Source organism: Myotis myotis, unplaced genomic scaffold (genome assembly GCF_014108235.1).
Source record: "Myotis myotis isolate mMyoMyo1 unplaced genomic scaffold, mMyoMyo1.p scaffold_m19_p_3, whole genome shotgun sequence".
Lineage (NCBI taxonomy): Eukaryota > Metazoa > Chordata > Mammalia > Chiroptera > Vespertilionidae > Myotis > Myotis myotis.
Genome location: NW_023416335.1, coordinates 116,021,034 through 116,027,898, shown reverse-complemented (window position 1 = coordinate 116,027,898; position 6,865 = coordinate 116,021,034). Strand labels below are relative to the sequence as shown.

Here is a 6,865-nt window from a genome sequence, read left to right as displayed (position 1 = left end):
TCGGGCTGCTGCAAAGCGCCGGGCCTGCCTGCCGCAGGACACGGCCCGTCATCACAAATCTCTGAGGCCATGCTGACACCTTGACGAGACCCCGCACTTGTGCCCAGCACCCCCACTCCAGGGAGCGACGAGATGTTCTCTAACTCGTCGGCACGGGCCTCCGGCAACAGCTCCCTCAGTTATTATTTTATGAGACAGTTATCCCTGGCAGCCGCGGGATTAATAAAAATTGAGGGCAATAAAAGAAATCACGGAGGAAACTAACGCTGTCAGCTATGTCATAAAAGGGAGGAAGCAGGCTTTGTTTGTAATGACAAATTCTCCCAGTATCATGAAGCTCGAAGCTCGAAGCTCGGAGGAAGGGACTGCGAGGCACGTTTGGAAGGACAGACCGCACCTGGTTCCAGGTGCCCACCTTCCATGGCACCGACTGCAGAGCCCCCTCCAGTGCGCTGGGGGGCAGAGGCGGACGGGGTCTCAGGTCCAGTCTGTGTCTAAACCACCGGAGGAAGATCCTTCCACCACTCTTCCCACCCTCTATTCCGTCCACAGCGGCCACGGCCCAGACCCTGGGAGTGCCTGCTCCACACCCCAGGGCCTGGAGTCCCACAGCTGCTCCTCTGCCTTCCTCTGGCCCCTCACAGAAGCCAGCAGGTGCCCACTGCACCCAGGTCTGCAAAGCCTCCTGGGAAGCAACACCCCAGCACCCTGCCCTGTCCCCTAGGACTTCCTGAAGCTTCCTGGACAGGTTCTCCCTCAGTGTCTCCTAATGGCTCCTTGCACCCCTTTCCCATCAGGTCTACACCGTGGGTTCTGAGAAGGTAGTGGGCTGCGAGGGAGGGAAGAGGAGGAGGCTCATGCCTGACCCAGGCCTGCCATCCAGGGAGCACCAGAGCTGAGGTTTTGTCTAAGGACTTGCAACTGAAAGCTGTGAGGCTGTGGGGGACGGGTGATGCCTCCATGTCCCTGTCACTGCATGTGGTGGGAGTGGCTCGGAAAACACACACAGGTGGGGGAGGATATGGCTTTGGAGTCACTCCTGTCCTCCTGTGCTGTCAATTACTGACCCAATCATAACTGGATTTCCCAGCGACCCAGATGTGGTAGTGAGGGACCCTTAGAGCACAGTGCCACCCACTGTGCCGGCTCCATATTTGAAAGAGCCCTGAACTACCTCCAGGAAAGGGAAGCCCAGCCTCAGCCCCGGAGAACTAACTTCAGAGACAACATAGAAGCAGCTCAGATCAAAGACGATGCAGACGTGCAGTGTGCACCCCGCTATGAGCACGGGGGTGCGCGCTGAGGGCAGGCAAGGACGGACACCACTCAACAGAGCTTTGAAGGGGGGGAAGAACGTTTTAGGCCTAGAATAAGAAGGAAGCCTCGATAAGGAGACTGGCTGGAAGGGCAGGGGCTAGGAAGTGGCCAGTTAGGAGAGGAGGTGAGAAAGCACACGACTGGGACAGAGATGAGCAGTCACCCTGTGGCTCTTCTGTGAACCGGATTAGCTCACAGGGCTCATTTGGGCAGATGCCCCTGGAACCCTCCCCAACTTATTTAATTACTATGAATTTTCTGATGGTTGTTGAAAAAGCTAGGATGTGCTTCTGGAGAAAGTCAGCTTGCTTTTGCAATATACGCGTCAAACAGCTCTGGCTTGTCTCAGCGCCCACGTGCACTAATAGGGGAGGATGAGGGGGACGTGAGGAGGAAGAGTGGATCTCAGAACAGGATACATGATCAGGCCCCGCCGTTTGGACCCTGAGCAGAAGCCTGAGGAGCAGGACCATGACTCATCCTCGCCTCTTTACCTCCCACTCTGAGGTTTCCTGCTCTGGCTCTGGGCTACCTGGATCCCAACTTTATTTGAGGAATTTCTCCGGAAGGAAATGTGGGTGCTCAGTGCCTGGGCCTTTCAGCAACTTGGCGAAGTGGGTGCTAACAACCCAGATGCTCCAGTTTCCCAAGGGGAGCCTGACTCCTGTGCAGAGAGGGCTGAGCTGGGGCCAATCGGCCGCCTATCAGTATGCAATCCAAACACCAGCCAAGGCCCTTGGCCAGTAATAAACCCAGCCAGCTGCAAAAACAGGCCAGAAAGCCAGAGGAATACAGCCTTGCCCATGTAATGATTAACTGGCAACGCGGGGCCCTGGAGGTCACAGTGATAGTGAGGAAGTTTCCCTGAGCTATCGCAAGTGCAGAGGGCCTGGGAGGGGCCCTGGCTGGGGCCTGATCTTGAGCAAACGATTCCGCCCCCTCCAGGGTGTGCTCCCTTCAAGGACCAAACACTGAGCCTCCCTCTGGGAACAGGGGGACTGACATCACAACCCCAGCGACGCGGACCCTGGTAAAGTACAGGATGAGGACGCTGATAGGGCATCTTTCCAGAAGGGGGCTTTTCCCCAAACATGGGGACCGATAAGCCCTTCCCAGAAGATGGAAGGTTAGTGCTTATCTTTATGGCCTGGCACATCCTAAGGCACTGAGGGCCTCTCTGCTGAGTGAAACTGGAAAAGGATTTTCAAGGGGACTTTCTGGCCTCTGTGGGTTTTTTTTTTTAGTACTTTCGAATCTTGCAGTGGAATTCTTCAGCAATTTTCTTCTGAAATTTCTAGACAACTTCAGATGCAGAACTCATGCCTCCATTCAAACTAATGAGACTGCTGAGCCTCTGCTGGGTCCACTGTGGGCTCAGCACAGAACCTCAGAGAATTCTCTCACTGGGAAGGCAGGCCACCACCGAGGAGAGGTAATAAAGGGGACTGTAAGATAAAGAAGGCTCAGTGAACACCCTCAGCATTCTAGGAAATCTCTATGTCAGTTGGGGACCAATAGAGTCTTTCAATTTGCAGAGAGAAGTGAAGGCACAAAGAAGCAACTCACTCGAGGGCATGAGGTTGTCAGCAATGAAGAGGTGCCATTAGCTGCTAACCCAATGCTGGCTCTCGGACCTTCTGCTGAACTACACATCTTAGTGGGGAACCCACCCACCAACAGGGTCTCAATTCAAAGACACACTCACACTGCCGCTCCTTTATCTTCCACTCCACCACTCTCTGCAAATGGAAGGCGATAGTTAGAAGCGTCGTTTCTGCCTAATACTGGAGCGGGAGGCTCTCCCTACACCTCTACAGCTCTTCCTGTAGGAAAGGAGCCATGCTGGTTCCTTGAAAAAACTGGTACTGATTCCTACGGAGACGCTCCACCCCGTGTCACACAGAGCTGTCCCAGGACGTCATCAAATATTGACATCCTGTCCGGGTGAGCTGGTAGCCATGCTGAAGGAAGACACGTACCCAGTTCTGGAATCTTCCTACTTCAGGAGGCCAATCACTGAGCAACTGTCCTATATTCTTTTATTTGTTATCTAATTCATCAAGAAACTTCTATTAAGACACCACCCAGAGTAAACCATTCCATTTCCAGTCAGTATCTAGTAACAAGTCAGTTTTTCCATTTTTCAGATGTGCATCATAAACTTGATCTACTTTTTAAAAATCTTTATTGTGGAAAGGATAACATATACCCACTTTCCCACCCCCACCCCCCTTGGACCTCTTCTAGTAGCCCCCGCCCCCTGCCTCAGGCCTTCACAACCCTATTGTCTGTGTCCATGGGTTATGCATACATGCATGCAAGTTCTTTGGTTGATCTCTTCCCACCCAACCTCCCCTGCCTTCCCTCTGAGGTTCAACAGTTTGTTCCATGCTTCTATGTCTCTGGATCTATTTTGTTCATCAGTTTATTTTGTTCATGAGACTCCACATAAAAGTGAGATCATGTGATACTTATCTTCCTCTGACTGTCTTATTTTGCTTAGCATAATATTCTCCCAAGTCCATCCATGCTGTTGCAAATGGTAAGAGTTCTTTCTTTTTACAGCTGCATAGTATTCCACTGAGTAAATGTACCACAGATTTTTTATCCACTCATCTGCTGATGGGCACCTGGACTGTTTCCAAATCTTAGCTATTGTTAATGGCACTGCTATAAGCGTAGGGGTGCCTATATTCTTTATGATTGGTGTTTCTGATTTCTTAGGATATATTAGTAGAATTGGGATCACTGGGTCAAATGGAAGTTCCATTTTTAATTGTTTGAAGAAACTCCATACTGTTTTCCATAATGGCTACACCAGTGTGCATTCCCACCAGCAGTGCAGTAGGGTTCCCTTTTTTCCACATCTTCACCAACACTTGTTGTTTGTTGATTTGTTGATGGTAGCCGTTCTGACAGGTGCCATTTTAATTTGCATTTCTCTGGTGATTAGTGACTTTGAGCATTTTTTCATATGCCTCTTGGCCTTTTGTATGTCCACTTTGGAGAAGTATCTATTTAGGACTTTTGCCCATTTTTAAACTGGATTGTTTGTCTTCCTTTTGTTAAGTTGTATGTGTTCCTTATATATTTTGAATAATAATCCCTTATCAGATGTATCATTGGCAAATATGCTCTCCCATGCAGTGAGCTCTCTTTTCATTTTATTGATGATTTCTATTGCTGTGCAGAAGCTTTTTATTTTGATGTAGTTGCATTTGTTTATTTTCTCATTAGTTTCCTTTGTCCTAGGAGATGTATTGGCAACAATTCTGCTATGTGAGATGTCTGAGATTTTGCTGCCTATGGTTTCTTCTAAGCTTTTTATGGTTTCCCAACTTACATTTAAGTCTTTTATCTATTTTGAATTTATTCTTGTGTATGGTATAAGTTAGTGGTCTAGTTTCTTTTTTTTTTTCTTTTGCATGTACCTATGCAATGTTCCCAACACCATTTATTGAAGAGACTGTCTTGACTCCATTGTATGCTCTTGCCTCCTTTGTCAAATATTAATTGAGCATAATGTCTTGGGTCGATTTCTGGGTTCTCTGCTTTGTTCCATTGATCTATATGCTTGTTCTTGTGCCAGTTCCAGGCCGTTTTGATTAGTATAACTTGTTATCTGGTCTTATGATCCCTCCAACTTAGTTCTTTCTCAAGATTGCTGTTCTGGGACTTTCATGGTTCCATGTAAATTTTTGGAGTGTTTGTTCTAGATCTGTGAAATATGTCGTCAGTATTTAATAGGGATTGCATTGAATCTGTAGATTGCTTTGGGTAGTAGGAATCTTTTAATTATGCTGATTCTAATAATCCATGAGCACAGTATATTCTTCCACTTGTTTATATCTTTTTCTATCTCTTTTTTCAATGTCCTGTAGTTTTCAGAGTACAAGTCTTTTACTTCCTTGGTAAAGTTTATTCCTAAGTATCTTAACTTTTTTGTTGCAATGGCAAATGGAATTGTTTCTTTAGTTTCTCTTTCTGAGAGTTCATTATTGGTGCATAAAAAAGCCATCGATTTCTGGGTGTTAATTTTATATTCTGCTACATTTCCAAATTCATTTATTAAATCTAGTAGTTTTTTATGGAGTGTTTAGGGTTTTCTATGAACAAGTGACCTGTGATTAATGACAGTTTTTCTTCCTCCTTTCCAATTTGGAAGCCTTTTATTTCTTCTTCTTGTCTGATTGTGATGGCTAGCACTTCCAGTACTATGTCGCACAGGAGTGGTGAGAGTGGGCATCCCTGTCTTGCTCCTGTTCTCAGGGGAAATGGTTTTAGTTTTTGTCCATTGAGTATGATGTTGGCTGTGGGTTTGTCATATAAGGCTTTTATTATGTTGAGGTATAATCCCTCTATTCCTACTTTGCTAAGAGTTTTTATCAAAAAAAGGGTGTCGGATTTTGTGGAGTGCTTTTTTCTGCATCAATTGATATGATCATGTGATTTTTGCCTTGCAATCTGTTTATGTGATGTATCACATTTTATTGATTTTCAAAAATTGTACTAGCCTTGCATCCCCAGTGATCTACTTTTAAGTATGTTATACTTTAAAACATCCACAACAGCCCTGGCTGGATGGTTGAGTTGGTTGGAGCATCGTTCAGTACACCAAAGGTTGCAGGTTCAATCCCCGGGTGGCGGGTTGGGGGGGGGGGGGGGAGGGAACATACCAGAGGCAACCAATCGATATCTCTCTCTCTCTCTCTCTCTCTCATCAATAAAAACATATCCTTGGGTGAGGATAAAAAAATAAAACATCAACAACATTATGTGCTCATCATAAAAAGACCATCCTGTTCAGTATTATTAGTTTAAAAAAATCAAGTTTTTCAATATAATTACTAGCATACAAGAAATACAGATTGGTGGGAGCGAATTTAAATGACACTCAGGGCTGTCAGGGCTGTCAGTTAGCAGAATCCGGAATGTGGGAAACTGTACATCAGGTGATCCCTGTCATAGCTGGGTGATGGGTGCCTGGCAGAGGGACGGCGTGGGTGGGTGGGGGAAGCACCGGGGGGGGGGGGGCGGTTGTATAATTTGCTTTGCTTCTGTGAATGTAAAATTTTTACAACAAAGAGTTAAAAATACTTGCACATATTTTGCATACACACACAATCCAAAAGAAGATGCAATCAGACACCTCTCCCTCACCCATTATAATGGGAGACAGTGAGGATGAAAATCTGTAGAAAGAACCAAAATGTCCACCTCACTCACTCTCGCACCTCATCTTTCTGGGCTGGCCCATCAGACTCTGAATCAGAGTCACTGCATGACTCTAGGAGACACTGAGCATGGGGACAGGGGGCGATGCCAGCCTGTATCTCAGGTCTGAGTGATTTGGAGCAAATCACTTAAACTCCCTGAGCACCAATGGTTTCCTTTATCAAAAAATGAGAGTCATGCCCTAACCGGTTTGGCTCAGTGGATAGAGCGTTGGCCTGCAGACTGAAAGACCCCAGGTTTGATTCCGGTCAAGGGCATGTACCTTGGTTGCGGGCACATCCCCAGTAGGAGGTATGCAGGAGGCAGCTGATTG

General features: G+C 46.8%; 1 long non-coding RNA gene across 1 annotated transcript; it reads left to right on the top strand.

The window, feature by feature from the left end:
* Positions 1–2,161: 2,161 nt before the first annotated feature.
* On the top strand, positions 2,162–3,336 carry LOC118649547. The gene is made up of 3 exons (XR_004965690.1): positions 2,162–2,443; positions 2,616–2,749; positions 2,853–3,336. It is a non-coding gene; the product is annotated as an uncharacterized LOC118649547 (long non-coding RNA).
* Positions 3,337–6,865: the final 3,529 nt, after the last annotated feature.